Genomic DNA, 14,738 nt, shown 5'->3' on the forward strand with positions numbered 1-14,738 from the left:
CTTACTCCTGCTGAACTAATAATGGATGGATTTGGATTCTAACAAGTGAGATAATGTAACTTTTTAGAGATATGCCTCTGGGTGTTGGAGTGATAGGGAATTCTCATCTAGCTATTTTTAGGTGTTTATCTTAAAAGGCTGTTGGGTTCCAAAATGTGAGGCATAGTTCGTAGAAGCTCTTTGTCAGCCTGTTTGCAGTGGCTAAAGTCCGTAAAGAGGAGAAACTTAAAGATGTCTTTGTCTTTATGATTGCAGGAGTGATTACTGTTCTAAAGTGGACTTTGGAGGCAGAGCCATCAGGCCATGTAAGTACTATAAGCAGATATTTAAGCACAGACTGGGATGTTTGCCCTTACGGAGAGCACTGAGCACTGAGTCAGAACGTTTGGAGCCATCAAGACCCGAGGGGCCAGGGGATCACTATTCTAGTGCGGCTCAGTCCCAAGGGCATGTACGTTTCTGGCTATCTGGTTAAGACCTGGTGAAATGTATCATTTGGGTTAATTGGGCAAGGATATTTTATCTGCTTCGAATTAGTAAAGTGACTGGAGCAGAAGGTCATCTATTACTGTATTGAGTCATTATCAAACATAACTGTATTGAACTGAATCTTGCCCAGATATGCTTAGATAGAAGTGCGGGCCCCTTCAGACACAGAGGATCGTGGTGTGAACATAACAAAGCCAATGAACTGGAGAGTGTGACTCATGATGACTGCATGATCTCTGAACTGTGTCCGTATCAAAGAATGTTGTAAAAGAGTATATTTTCCTTAGCCCCAGTTATGAACATATTTTATGGAGGAAGCAATTTGCTAAGTACGTTCCTATTCTAGTACGAATAGTTCTGAGTGCTTAAAACCATGATCTAAGCTACCTTTGAGAGTCACCTTGGTAAATCAGACTTTCAACTTGGGAGCAGAATTTTTGGATTTTACAGGTTTATAGATTTGGGTGTTGAGGTTATGGGGCCAGCAGAATGAAACATTAAGCATTCATAATTGATGTTTCTTTCATGTGTGTGGGTCTTTGAACAAATTTTGTCCTTAACAACATCACAGAAGAAAAACCACCCCAGCAACTGACAAGCAGATGAATGTCTGTGAATAAAAGCCTTAGTTAGAACTCAAATCATGTGATCGTGTGACTTTTATCAGAGGCTTCTCCCTGTCACCTTGAGAGTTTGTCCCGCTGGGAGAAACCAGAGAAAATAAGAACTGTCTCCTTCAGAACCTCAAAGAGATTTTGCATCTCTAAAGATACAGGATTTTGTCTGAGGTGGAACAGCATATTTAATCCATCTTACACACCCTCCCCACCCCCACATCACACACATGACTTAAAGGGAATGAGCTTCATTTCAGAGACTGGTTTAGTTAAGCCATCTGTCTTCAAGGGTCTGTCTGAAACTAGTGGAGTGTGAACAGATAGGGAAGTTCATTCACTGCCCTCCAAGAGTTGCCAAGCGTGGCACCTGGGGGCATAGCAGGCTGACATGGTGAATACTCAGGACTGGGTCTGTGGTCCCCGGTACCCAGGTGCTGTGGCCTGTGCTCTGGGAAGGATACTCATCTTTCTGGCTCTCCTGTGATATTTTTTGCCCCCTGTACTGTGTTGGGTTAACAGTCTCCATGGAGCAGGCAGACATGTTGGCACCTTGTGGCACTCCTGGGCTGTGCCTGTCTGCCACCAGGAATGGCATCACCTTCCCCCTTCAGCACGCCAACACCTAGCTGCCTTTGGAAGGGCCTCTTGGCTCCTTTTGAAATAACTGCTGAAAGAGCAGCTGTCTGTCGGCCTCCTCCAGAGCCGTGGAATTGGGCCGTTGTCAACCTGTTGGAGGAGTTCCCAATGCAGCAGACTGGCTGTCATTGACATTTATAACTTGAAAGCCATATCACAGATGAGTTTGCGTTTCTTATCATCCTTTAAATAGCATTCAGGATAGAAAGCACACTCTCCACATTTTGACAACACCCAGGGCTTGGGCAATGGTTAGATCTTCCTGAAGGTAGAAGAAGCAGTTACCTTTGTCCCCTGGCCAGTTTGTAAAACCATCATCTCTCTTCTGACTCAGCTGCGAAAAAGATGTCCCAGCTTTCTGCTTGGGTTTATGTATAATCATATGATCTAAACTAACAGTTTAGATCAGGGAGGTGGTTGGCTTCTGCAAACAAATGACTCTCGAGCTCTGCAGTGGAGTCTGTGGTAAGAAATACGTGTAGGAAAAAAAAGGGGGATGTTTCTCAGATAGGTTGGTAGATCCCACACCCGTTTTTTTATGCCTTAATTTCTCAAAGAAACATCTTCTCCATTTTGTTTCTGGAGATAGATGGAAGAGAAAGATGTTGTGTTTTGTTTTAAATTATTTATTTTTTGACTATACTGGGTTATTGTTGCTGTGTGCAAGCCTTCTCTAGTTGCGGTGTGGGCTTCTTATTGCAGTGGCTTCTCTTGTGGAGCATTGGCTTAACAGTTGTGACGAATGGACTCAGTTGCTCTGCAGCATGTGGAATCTTCCTGGGCTGGGATGGAACCTGTGTCCCCTGCATTGACAGGAGGACTCCTAACCACTGGACCGCCAGGGATGTCTGAAAGATGCAGTGTTGATGATGAAAACATAAAAACTAAAACCATAGCCACCCCAGTAGATCACATGAACACACTGCAGAAGAAAGCAGAGAAGATGCGGGAGGGCAGCGGAAGGCGTTGTATTCATTGTGGGTCTGTGTAAACTGTAAATTTCTTGAGCAGAAGGACTGGCCTTACTCCCTTCACATCATCGGCAGGGAGTGAAGATCCTGGCATGTGGCTTCAGGATAAGCTGAAACAACGAATGTCAGAGAGAAACAGGTCTTAGGTAGAGAAGTTTGGTTTCATTTTATTTGTATCCTGCTAGTGCAGGCCCTGAAGTACAGTCATCCAGAAATCCAGATGATGGGGTTTCAAGTTCATGATGTTTTCCTGTTGGCGTCAAAGATGAGTAATCCTGGAAGAGGTGTAACAGAAAGGCGGGTGCTTAGATGGCATGCCTGGGGTGCAATTAAAATGAAACAGCCTTCACTCTTTGTGCTCTGATTTCTTTCTGTGGTTCCTGGGACATGAGTCTCGTCTTAGGAAATGTCAGTGCTTGACTTTGGCCATGTGCTAGGCAGCTGAGTCCAGTGTGTGGCCTGCCTGGAATGGGGCAGGGACAGGCTGTTGAGCCAGCTTGATGGTGGCCACGGGCTTTGGGAAGAAAACCAGCTGAGGGTGGTTGTCACCTCCCTGGCCCTCTGCCTGTGGCACGCATGGGAACTCCATCCCAGTCCTGTTTCTCAAAGCCCATGAGGTGCCTATGTTCTATCTAGAGAGCTGCTGCCTATTGATAATAACCCCACTGGATTAGGTCTGCTGGCCTCAGGGATAGGTGGGGGTGCAGGGCGGAGGTCAAGGCAGGGGCCGCCCCTTGTCTTGTCCCTGGGCCAGCCAGGCAACAGCAGAGCAGTTGTCTTCACAAGGCACGCCCAGTTTGGACAGGATCTAATCAGAGCTCCCCATTTGTGGCAAGAAGTTTCAAAACAGCATCATGCATTTGTTCTCTGGTTTACTTGAAAAAAAAATTTTTTTAATTTCAAATACCCAGAAAAGTGCAGCAACTTAGCAGAACACTCGCTCATTTACATCCCCCTTGACTCCCTGCCTTTCTGATCCATGGTTGACACATGTCTTAATAACTGAGAGGTGCTGAAAATTAAAATTACCATCCTTTTGTCTCTGGAAATTCTGAAACAATGTGGTCTCCCTGGAACCGAGACGGACTCTGAGCCCCGCATAGTGTCCATACTCTGGGAATGGGTGGTGCTGCCTGACCCTGCTGTTTCCTGGGCTTTCTTTTGTTCCTTCTGCGAGGTCATGGCCATCGTTGTGATCTGTCTGGTTTTCTCTTCATTCATGTTCAAGGAGATGTATGTGTTTAAATCCTTCTCTCCAGGTCCTCCTCCCCACTAGCTCGGGCTCCCTTGTAAGGGGTTGTTCAGTGGGTCCTGTTGGGCAGAGCTAATGTGGTCTCCATATCCCCTTCCCTTCCCATAATACTTCATCATACCTGATGCCACACACACAGACACACTCTCTCTGATAGGCACACTCTCTCTTATGTGTGCACACTCTCACACATGCATGCTTATACACACTCACTCACACATATGACTCACTCTGTAAATAATCTCTCCTTTCTCTCCAAGCCAGTATGGGATCTCTCTGTGTATCCCCATCTCCCTGGAGGAGAGAGGCAAAGTCCCCTTCACTTGTCATCCCAGGTTGAGATAATGGATAGACAGCATCTGTCAGGGATGCTGAGGTTCTCTCTTGGGTTAATTAATGTGGGTAATTGCCACTGACAGGTTTCCAGTCCTTTCTTCTTATACTGTGACTGCTTTCTGGGACTAGTTGTTGTCATTGTTGTTTAACTGCTAAGTCATGTCTGACTCTTCGTGACCCCGTGGACTGTAGCCTGCCAGACTCTTCTGTCCATGGGATTCTCCAGGCAAGACTACTGGAGAGGGTTGCCATATCCTCCTTCAGGGAATCTTTCCGACCCAGGGATCAAACACAGGTCTCCTGCATTGCAGATGGATTCTTTACCACTGAGCCAGCAGGGAAGCCTTTCTGGGACCAGAGTCCTGTGTTATTGTAGCTGTGTGGATGGAGGACTGATCAATCTCTTGACTTCTTCTGGCCTGAGCTCAGGATGGCTCACAGGAATCGGTGTCCACAGCGCATGCATTGCAGGGGCTCCGGGAAACTTCACCTGTCTAAGGGGAGGCACCTCCTGGAAAGGAAGGGTGAAGGGTGGGTGGAGGAGACCCTGGGTGAGCCTGAGGCAGGAAGGATTGGGGAAGAGGGTGCAGTGATCTTGGTAGAAGAATCTGGGGACTCTGGGTGCTGACAGAAAGAGAACCAGCTTTTAAAATTCTAAACCATCACAGACTGTTTCCATAAAAACAAATTACTAGAAAAGTGAGATAAAAAAAGAAGTCTAAAATACAAGCTTTCAATTTTATTATGAGATTCAAAGACATAAAATTACCCTGTCCACTGGCTGTAAAAGTTAACACTTACCCTCCGTTTTGGTACTTCAAAGACCAGAAACTCTTTGTGGACTGGCCCTGCTCTGTGGATGCGCCCCTACCCCACTTGGAGTAGCATTGACCTGGGAGACAGGGGTCTTAGCTCTGTTTCTGCTGAAAGGCCCACCCTGACCTCTCTGAATCCTTGTTTTTTTGTACTACACAGTAAAAGCATTGTTGGTCTGCAGGGCACAGTTCTCCCTAACAGGACCTGGGGAACCAGGAACAGTGCTTATTCCTGTGACCCTCACTCAGATGGTTCTCCCTTTGGAGATCTGTCTGGAAGGGACATGCTGGGGATTATTTCATGTACCCTCATGGCCGCTTTGACCAGATGTCTGCCCAGCTCATTTGAAAAGTACACATCCATGCGTTCAAGACCTTCTGTAACAGAAGGACCTCTTGTGTGTGTGTGCGCATGTGTGTGTTTCGATATGGATAGTCATTTTGTACCCAATGCAAGGTTTTTTTTTCCCCCTCTTTCATAGTTTTAGGCTGGTGGAGATGGGGAAATGATCCCTTTTAAATAAAAAGTCATTTAGAGGGTTTGGAGAAAAGGGAACCTTCTTATACTGCTGTGGAAATGTAAATTGATATAGCCGCTATGGAGAACATAGGGAGATTCCTTTAAAAACTAAGAATAAAACTATCATATGACCCAACAATCCCATTACTGGGCATATACCCTGAGGAAACTGTAATTGAAAAAGACACATGAACCGCAATGTTCATTGCAGCACTATTTACAATAGCTAGGATATGGAAGCAACCTAGATGACCATCAACAGATGAATGGATAAGGAAGTTGTAGTTCATATACACAATGGACTATTACCCAGCTATAAAAAGGAATGCATTTGAGTCCGTTCTAATGAGATGGATGAGCCTAGAGCCTGTTATGCAGAGTGAAGTAAGTCAGAAAGAGAAAGACAAATATCATATATTAATATGTAATTATGGAATCTGGAAAGATAGTACTGATGATCATACTTGCAGGGCAGCACAGGAGATGCAGCCATAAAGAAGAGACTTGTAGACACGGTGGGGGAAGGAGAGGGTGGGATGATTTGAGAGAATAGCACTGAAACACATACATTGCCGTGTGTAAAATAGGTGGCCAGGGGGAGTTTGCTCTATGTCACAGGGAGCCCAAAGCCTGTGCTCTGTGACAACCCAGAGTGGTTGGATGGGGAGGCAGGTGGGAGGGGGGGTTCAAGAGGGAGGGGACATTTGGCCAATTCATGTTGATGTATGGCAGAAACCATCACAATATTGTAAAGTAATTATCCTCTAATTAAAAATAAAAAAAATTTAAAAGAATTCATTTAGCATAATACATTCTGGAGAAAGGGGAGTCTTCCTACACAGTTGATGGGAACATAAATTGGTGCAGCTACTGAGGAAAATGGTATGGAGGTCCCTCAAAAAAACTAGAGTTATCATCTGATCCAGCAATCCCACTCTTGGGCATATACCTGGAGAGAACTTGGATTGCAAAAGATATATGCACCCCATGTTCTTTGAAGCATTATTTATAATTGTCAGGACATAGAAACAACCTAAATGTCCATTCACAGATGAATGGATAAGAAGATGTGGTACAAATATACAATGGAATATTACTCAGCCATGAAAATAATGAAATAATGCCATTGGTAGCAACATGGATGGGCCTAGAGATTATCAGACTAAGTGAAGTAAGTCAGGAAGTCAAATATTACATCATTTCTATGTGGAATCTAAAAAATAGTACAAACTAACTTGTTTATGAAACAGAGATAGACTCATAGACAAACACATTTATGGTTACCAAAGGGGAAGAGGGGGAGGGATAAATTGGGAGTATGGCATTAGCAGATACACAGTGAAAGTGAAAGTGAAGTCGCTCAGTCATGTCCAACTCTTTGCTACCCCGCGGACTGTAGCCCACCAGGCTCCTCCGTCCATGGGATTCTCCAGGCAAGAGTACTGGAGTGGGTTGCCATTTCCTTCTCCAGGGAATCTTCCCAACCCAGGGATTGAATCCAGGTCTCCCGCATTGGAGGCAGACACTTTAACCTCTGAGCCACCAGGGAAGCCCTTTACCATATATAAAATAAACAACAAGGACTCACTGTATAGCACAGGAAACAATATTTAACATCTTACAGTAACCTAAAATGGAAAAGAATAAGAATATAGATATGTACGTATGACTGAATCACTTTGCTATATGCTTGAAACACAATATTGTAAATCAACTACACTTCAACTGAAAAAAAAATGCTATTTAGTGACCAAGGCTGGATAGGGCTTGACTTTGTGAACCCTTGCCCTCCAGGGTCAACCTGCAGTGCTCATTCTAGCCCCTGGAAGGGGCCACAGATACAGGTCCCCTGGACCCCGCCCCTGGCCCTTGCTGAGACACCTCCTCCAGTTGTGTGTCCAGGGAAAAGAGGAATGTGCGTTCTGTGCATAGCAAGCATTGCCCACAATCCCCCCCCACCACCACCACCACCTGCTTCTCTGATTCACTCTTGCATCCTTTATCTACATGAGCTGGTTTACTTCTCTTTTCATGCTTGTACGTGATTATGGTCAGGCGTTACATTTTTATATGCCCTGGATAAGAAACAATGGGAGGAGAAGATTGAAAATTGCCTCAGGATTAATGGACATTGATTATACCAGCCTCTGTCAGCAGCCAGCAGTGGCCAGTGCTGACCAGGACAGTAAATTGGCCATATGCCCTTGGCTGCATTTGGATCTTTTTTTTTTAAAAAAAATCAAGGTTTGTAGGAGTTGAGAGTACTGCTTAATCTTTTTAAAGTAAATAACACTTACACAGTGAGAAGCCTTTGGTGCAGGGGCAGCCAGGAGCCTGTGTTGAAAGATGGGGAAGGTAATATACTTGATAAAAAGCTGAAGAATAGTTCTCATAGTTTAGTTCTAATAGTTTTGTAAGTGCATTTTTTTCCCCCTGCAAGCAGTGAATTAAAAAAGAGAAACCAAAGGACCTTTATTTGTCCTTAATCCAGAGAGTCCAGATGTGAGAGGTGAGGTTGCAGGAGGGACGGAGGCATCTGTATGTGGTGGGGCTGGTCTTGGCAGGAGATTTGCCTGGTTTAGCGTCCTTCTGGAGTCATGTGTGGTGGCATATCAGGATAACTGGACTAAGCATTGTGAACAGAGAACTTTCTACAGAAAACTGGGTTTGTAGGTGATGGAAGGAAGAGGTGACAGTGACATACCTAAGAGTCTGTGTGCAGCCACCGGAAGATACCCACCCTGGGGCTGCAGGGGGCATGGGAGTTGGCCATGATACCAGAAAGGACTGAATCCCTGGCAGAGATGCCAGTGGGTGGATGGAAGAGGGGTGAGAGACCCCGGCCTTTTTCCAGCTCCTGTCTTCCCAGGAGCTGCTGGTACCCACCTAAGTGGAAGCTAATTGGCGGGAGAGTTTGATAAATGGAGTTTGCTACAATATGTTGCAAAAAGAACAAGGTGTCCAGAGAATGTATGTCAGAGCAGACAAGTAGAGGGTTGGCCTGGAGAGTGTAACGTTTTGGTGGAGAGAAAGGAAGATAATAGATTGAATGGATGATAGCTTTAGGGAAGAAATTTTCTAAAATTTTATTTCTTTCTTCCGTGCCATATTTCTGTGGTTCTCTGTCACCATCTGTAGTCTTTTTTTCACAATTTTATTAAGCTTTTTCAGTTCAGTTCAGTCTATCAGTCGTATCTGAATCTTTGCAACCCCATGAACCATAGCATGCCAGGCCTCCCTGTCCATCACCAATTCCTGGAATTTACCCAAACTCATGTCCATTGAGTTGGTGATGCCATCCAGCCATCTCATCCTCTGTCATCCCCTTCTCCTCCTGCCCTCAATCTTTCCCAGCTTCAGGGTCTTTTGCATTGAGTCAGTTCTTTGCATCAGGTAGCCAAATTATTAGAGTTTCAGCTTCAACATCACTCCTTCCAATGAACACCCAGGACTGATCTCCTTTAGGATGGACTGGTTGGATCTCCTTGTAGTCCAAGAGACTCTCAAGAGTCCTTTCCAACACCACAGTTCAAAGGCATCAATTCTTCGGTGCTCAGCTTTCTTTATAGTCCAACTTTCACATCCATACATGACTACTGGAAAAACCATAGCCTTGACTAGATGGACCTTTGTTGATAAGGTAATGTCTCTGCTTTTGAATATGCTATCTAGGTTGGTCATAACTTTCCTTCTAAGGAGTAAGCATCTTTTAATTTCATGGCTGCAATCACCATCTGCAGTGATTTGGGAGCCCTCAAAAATAAAGTCTGACACTGTTTCCAATGTTCCACCATCTATTTCCCATGAAGTGATGGGACTGGATCCCATGATCTTCGTTTTCTGAATGTTGAGCTTTAAGCCAACCTTTTCACTCTCCTCTTTCACTTTCATCAAGAGGCTCTTTAGTTCTTCTTCACTTTTTGCCATAAGGGTGGTGTCATCTGCATATCTGAGGTTATTGATATTTCTCCTGGCAATCTTGATTCCAGCTTGTGCTTCTTCCAACCCAGCATTTCTCATGAAGTACTCTGCATAGAAGTTAAATAAGCAGGGTGACAATATACAGCCTTGACATGCTCCTTTTCCTATTTGGAAGCAGTCTGTTGTTCCATGACCAGTTCTAACTGTTGCTTCCTCACCTGCATACAGGTTTCTCAAGAGGCAGGTCAGGTGGTCTGGTCTTCCCATCTCTTTCAGAATTTTCCACAGTTTATTGTGATCCACACAGTCAAAGGCTTTGGTATAGTCAATAAAGCAGAAATAGATGTGTTTCTGGAACTCTTTTGCTTTTTCCATGATCCAGCGGATGTTGGCAATTTGATCTCTGGTTCCTCTGCCTTTTCTAAAACCAGCTTGAACATCTGGAAGTTTTCATGGTTCACGTATTGCTGAAGCCTGGCTTGGAGAATTTTGAGCATTACTTTACTAGCATGTGAGATGAGTGCAATTGTGCGGTAGTTTGATCAGTCTTTGGCATTGCCTTTCTTTGGGATTGGAATGAACACTGACCTTTTGCAGTCCTGTGGCCACTGCTGAGTTTTCCAAATTTGCTGGCATATTGAGTGCAGCACTTTCACAGCATCATCTTTCAGGAGTTGAAAGAGCTCAACTTTTTACACCATGTGATATGTTATGGATGTGTTTGGCTCCCTAATAATTACAGAGAACATTTGTGGAGTGCTTTTTATACACAGCTTTCCTTGTGGCTCAGCTGGTAAAGAATCTGCCTGCAATGTGGGAGACTTGGGTTCAGTCCCTGCATTGGGAAGAGACCCTGGAGAAGGGAAAGGCTACCCACTCTAGTATTCTGGCCTGGAGAATTCCATGGACTGTGTAGTCCATGGGGTTGCAGACAGTAGGACACAGCTGAACGACTTACACTTTACTATACACAGGGAAGGCAGTGTTTCAGCACTTGATCTGTATTCATTCAGACTCACTCAGAGCAACTCAGTACGGTTGATCCTCATTATTTGCACACTCTGTATGTACATATTTGCTTCCTTGTTAAGATTTATGTATATAACACCGAAATCAGTAGTTGCAGTGCTTGTGGAACCCTTTACAGACACGGAGTGGAGGACAACTTGAGCTACTGATGTGCTCATTCCCAGCTCAGGAGATCTTCTGCCTTTTTGTTTCAGGTCTTATACTTTAACTAGATGTCCTCTTCATGGTGGCTCAGACGGTAAAGCATCTGCCTGCAATGGGGGAGACCAGGTTCAATCCCTGGGTTGGGAAGATCCCCTGGAGAAGGAAATGGCAACCCACTCCAGTACTCTTGCCTGGGAAAGTCCATGGCCTAAGGAGCCTGGTGGGCTACAGTCCATGGTGTCACAAAGAATTGGACACAACTGAATGACTTCACTTTCACTTTCTTCTTTATGGTATAATTAGTGCAACTCTTGGCATTTTTGAGGTTTTTTTTTTTGACTGGTGATTTTGTTGTTTAAAATGGCCCCCAAGCCTAGGGCTCAGACTCTATCTAGAGTTCCTGAGGGCAAGAAGTTTGTGCTGTGCCTTAGGGAGAAAACAGGTATATTCGATAAGCTATATTAGATAAGCAATTTCAGCATAATGAACCAACACTATATAGTAAATAAGGTGTCCTAAAACAGAAACACGTAAAACACAGTGATCTATTTTTAAAATAATTTATTTCTGATTTTTTAGAAAAATTAATAGGTGAAATTACATATTTGTTTTATTTATTTATTTATTTACTGGGCATACAGAATCTTAGTTCTTCAACCAGGGATTGAACCCGCACCCCCTGCAGTGTAAGCACAGAGTCTTAACCACTGGACCGCTAGGGAAGTTCAAGTGGATGGTCATGCATTGATCAGATGACCAAAATGTTCTACTTAGAGGATCATGGAAACCTAACCCCATATTCCCTTTCCCTAGGAGCACTGGTTTAATATTTGCCAAGTCAGTGTTCACAGTTTTTGTAGGTTTTATAGAGCATCATGACTTCAAATGATGGCCGTCACGGTGCCACTGTTTTCCCCAGTTTGTAGATGGAGACCAAGGTGGCATACGGCCAGAAGGTTGCTGAGCATCACCCAATGGGATGAGAACCCAGGCAGTCAGGCTCCCTGCCCTTCACCACGTGTTCTACACTTTCATATTTGTTTCCTACTCTTTTCCATCTCCTGAATCTGCTGTTGATGCTGTTGGAACCAACCTTGCAGCTCTTTTCAGTGATAAAACTGCTGTGGGTAAGGCCAACAGTTACCTCTGGTTGAGATTCTTGACGTGTATAATTCTACAATAAAGGTAATAATATTTGACATGTGTATGAAAACCTCCACAGAGTTCAAATTGAAACCATTTACCTCACACTGGGACTCAAATCCACGTGGCTGGGAGTCAAACCCAGATAAAACCCACGGTACCTGGTTTCAGGACCTAATGAAGTTCAGGTTCTTGATGTCGCATTGCAGAAGAGACAAAGTGATAGTTAAGAAATGGATTTATTCAGATTCAGAGAGAAGCACATTCCACAGACTGGGCCATCACAGAGGGCGAGTGTGGTTAGTTTTTATAGGCTGGGTAATTTCATACGCTAATCAGTGGGAGGATTGTTTCATCTATTTTGGAGAAGGGGTGGAGATTTCCAGGAATTGGGCCACCACCCACTCCTTGGTCTTTTGACAGTGCCTTGGAACTGTCATGGCGCCTCTGGGTGTGTCATTTAGCTTGCTGATTGAGGTGAGGTGAAGTCGCTCAGTCCTGTCTGACTCTTTGTGACCCCATGGGCTGTACCCTACCAGGCTCTCCTATCCATGGGATTTTCCAGGCAAGAGTACTGGAGTGGGTTGCCATTTCCTTCTCCAAGCTTGCTGATTGAGGATCCCTCAGAGTGGACTTGTCCTCCACCTTGGACCCATTTGATTCTAATCGGTTTATGTTGTGTCCTTGGACTATGTCATACTTTCAAAAGTTGTGCCCTGCCCTCTTCCCTCCTGTTACAAAATGATTTAGTTCTCAGGGCAGCTCTCAGAAGCGTACATCACCCCTGATTTCATAAATAAAAGCTGGCTTCTTGGGAGGTTGTGATTTGGGCAGGGCCCCAGGTTGAGAAAGTGCTAGATCGAACAGAGACTCAAAGCCAGGTTTCCAAGCTAGGCCTTTTTGTAACACCCAGGCTGCCTCTCTGCCAGGTTCTCTGGGTACCCAATACTGGCCTTGACACCACCTTTCCGATTGGCTCCTTCCAGGCTGCTTTGACCTGGAGAAGCCACAGCTAGTTAGAACAGGGCGTGAAAGAAGTGATTCCAAGGGAGAATCCAGAAACACTTTATTTAAAATAATCATTTATGTCCTTGTTTACAGAGTATCTTTCACTGGTTTGAATGGCCTTTTTGGGAAGATGCTAGTTTTGTTTCTGTTCACTAGGGAAATATTTGAAAATAAAGGAAAATAATTGGTGAGGGCTGCTGGTGTTTTTCTCAGTGGCATACTCTTTGTGTATTTAAATGTGTGTGTTTGAATAAGAAATAGATGTACTTGTTAAGAATTAAAAGGATGCTATTAAAAAAAAAAAGTCTCCTTCCCTGGGGTGAGCACTTGGCTTAATCTTTGTGTTGTTCCAAGGTGTTCTAACCTCCACCCCAGGGACTCTCAGCTGTCCAGTGATGGGGGATGACCTTTCTCACCTCTTAGGGTGGAGGGTATGGGAATGTATTGCTGGTCTGTGACTGGAGTAGGTAGGGCCTAGGCATGCAGATAAACACCCTCTGACACACAGGACATGCCCACAACAGAGACTTACCCAGCCCGGATAGTCAGTAGTGCTGATGTTGAAAAGTCCTGTTTTACCCTCACTACAAATGTTGGGGACACAAAATCTTCTGTGTCTGAACTTTTACATTTTTGTGTGTTCAGAAGGCTTCTGTTTGTAGGCTTCTTTTGCTTGTGTGCAGCTGCCTCCCGTGGGTGGGGCCATGGGCACGGTCCACTCCAAGTGGGGCTGTCAGAGGGCCTAAAACCAATACAGCTGACTTCAACCTTCTGCTTCTTTTCGTTATCAGCTTGTGTGGGCAATTCTAAACAAAGCTAATGATAAAATACTTTCTGGGAAAAACCCTTTTGCTTGTCTAAGTCCTGAATAACTGATATATATGTATGTGTGTGTGCTCAGTTGTGACAGACTCTGTGTGACCCCATGAACGATATAGCCTGCCAGGTTCCTCCATCCATGGAATTCTCCAAGCAAGAATATTAGAGAGGGTTGCCATTTCCTTCTCCAGGGAATAATTTAGATATGATCATGTAAATTGTATATATGTAATATACATGTAAAAGATTGGGGGCAGGGGGCGACAGAGAATGAGATAGTTGGATGGCATTGCCAACTCAGTGGACATGAGTTTGAGTAAACTCTGGGAGATCGTAAAGGACAGGAAAGCCTGGCATGCTGCAGTACATGGAGTTGCAAAGAGCTGGACACAACTTAGAGACTGAAAAACAACATATAAATAATATAATCCTTTCTTTACGTCTCCATCTCTATTCCTGCTCTGCAAATAGGTTCATAAGTACCATTTTTCTATATTCCATATACATGTGTAAATATATGGTATTTGTTTTTCTCTTTCTGACTTACTTCAGTCTGTATGACTGACTCTAGGACCATCTATTAATACAGTATTTCAACTGACTCAATTTTGTTCCTTTTTATGGCCAAGTAATCCAGGTGGCCCAGTGGTAGAGAATCTGCCTGCCTCTGCAGGAGATGCAAGAGACAGCAGATTTGATCCCTAGGCCAGGAAGATCCCCTGGTGTAGGAAATGGCAACCTGCTCCAGTGTTCTTGCTTGGAAAATCCCACGAACAAAGGAGCCTGGTGGGCTATAGTCCATGGGGTCGCAAAAAGTCGGACATGACTGAGCGACTAATACATACCCACAGCTGGTTGATGATGTTGAACAGCAGAAACTAACTTTGCAAAGCAATTATATTCCAATATTTAAAAAGTGCCAGAATAACTATGTGCAGATGTGCTGTGCTAATTCTCTTCAGTCATGTCTGTTGTTTTTATCACCCCATAGACTGTAGCCCGCCAGGCTCTTCTGTCCATGGGATTCTCCAGGCAAGA

General features: G+C 44.4%; 1 protein-coding gene across 2 annotated transcripts in view; it reads left to right on the plus strand.

The window, feature by feature from the left end:
* The window catches only part of MGAT5 (alpha-1,6-mannosylglycoprotein 6-beta-N-acetylglucosaminyltransferase), a 394,846-nt gene that overhangs the window by 61,481 nt on the left and 318,627 nt on the right, over positions 1–14,738 (plus strand). For both annotated transcript variants that reach the window (XM_040228417.1, XM_040228416.1), the window contains exon 2: positions 256–305. The gene's annotated coding sequence lies outside the window, so the exon portion shown is untranslated. The remainder of the gene's footprint in view (positions 1–255; positions 306–14,738) is intronic.

This window comes from Oryx dammah, unplaced genomic scaffold, assembly GCF_014754425.2.
Source record: "Oryx dammah isolate SB20612 unplaced genomic scaffold, SCBI_Odam_1.1 HiC_scaffold_27, whole genome shotgun sequence".
Classification (NCBI taxonomy): Eukaryota; Metazoa; Chordata; class Mammalia; order Artiodactyla; family Bovidae; genus Oryx; species Oryx dammah.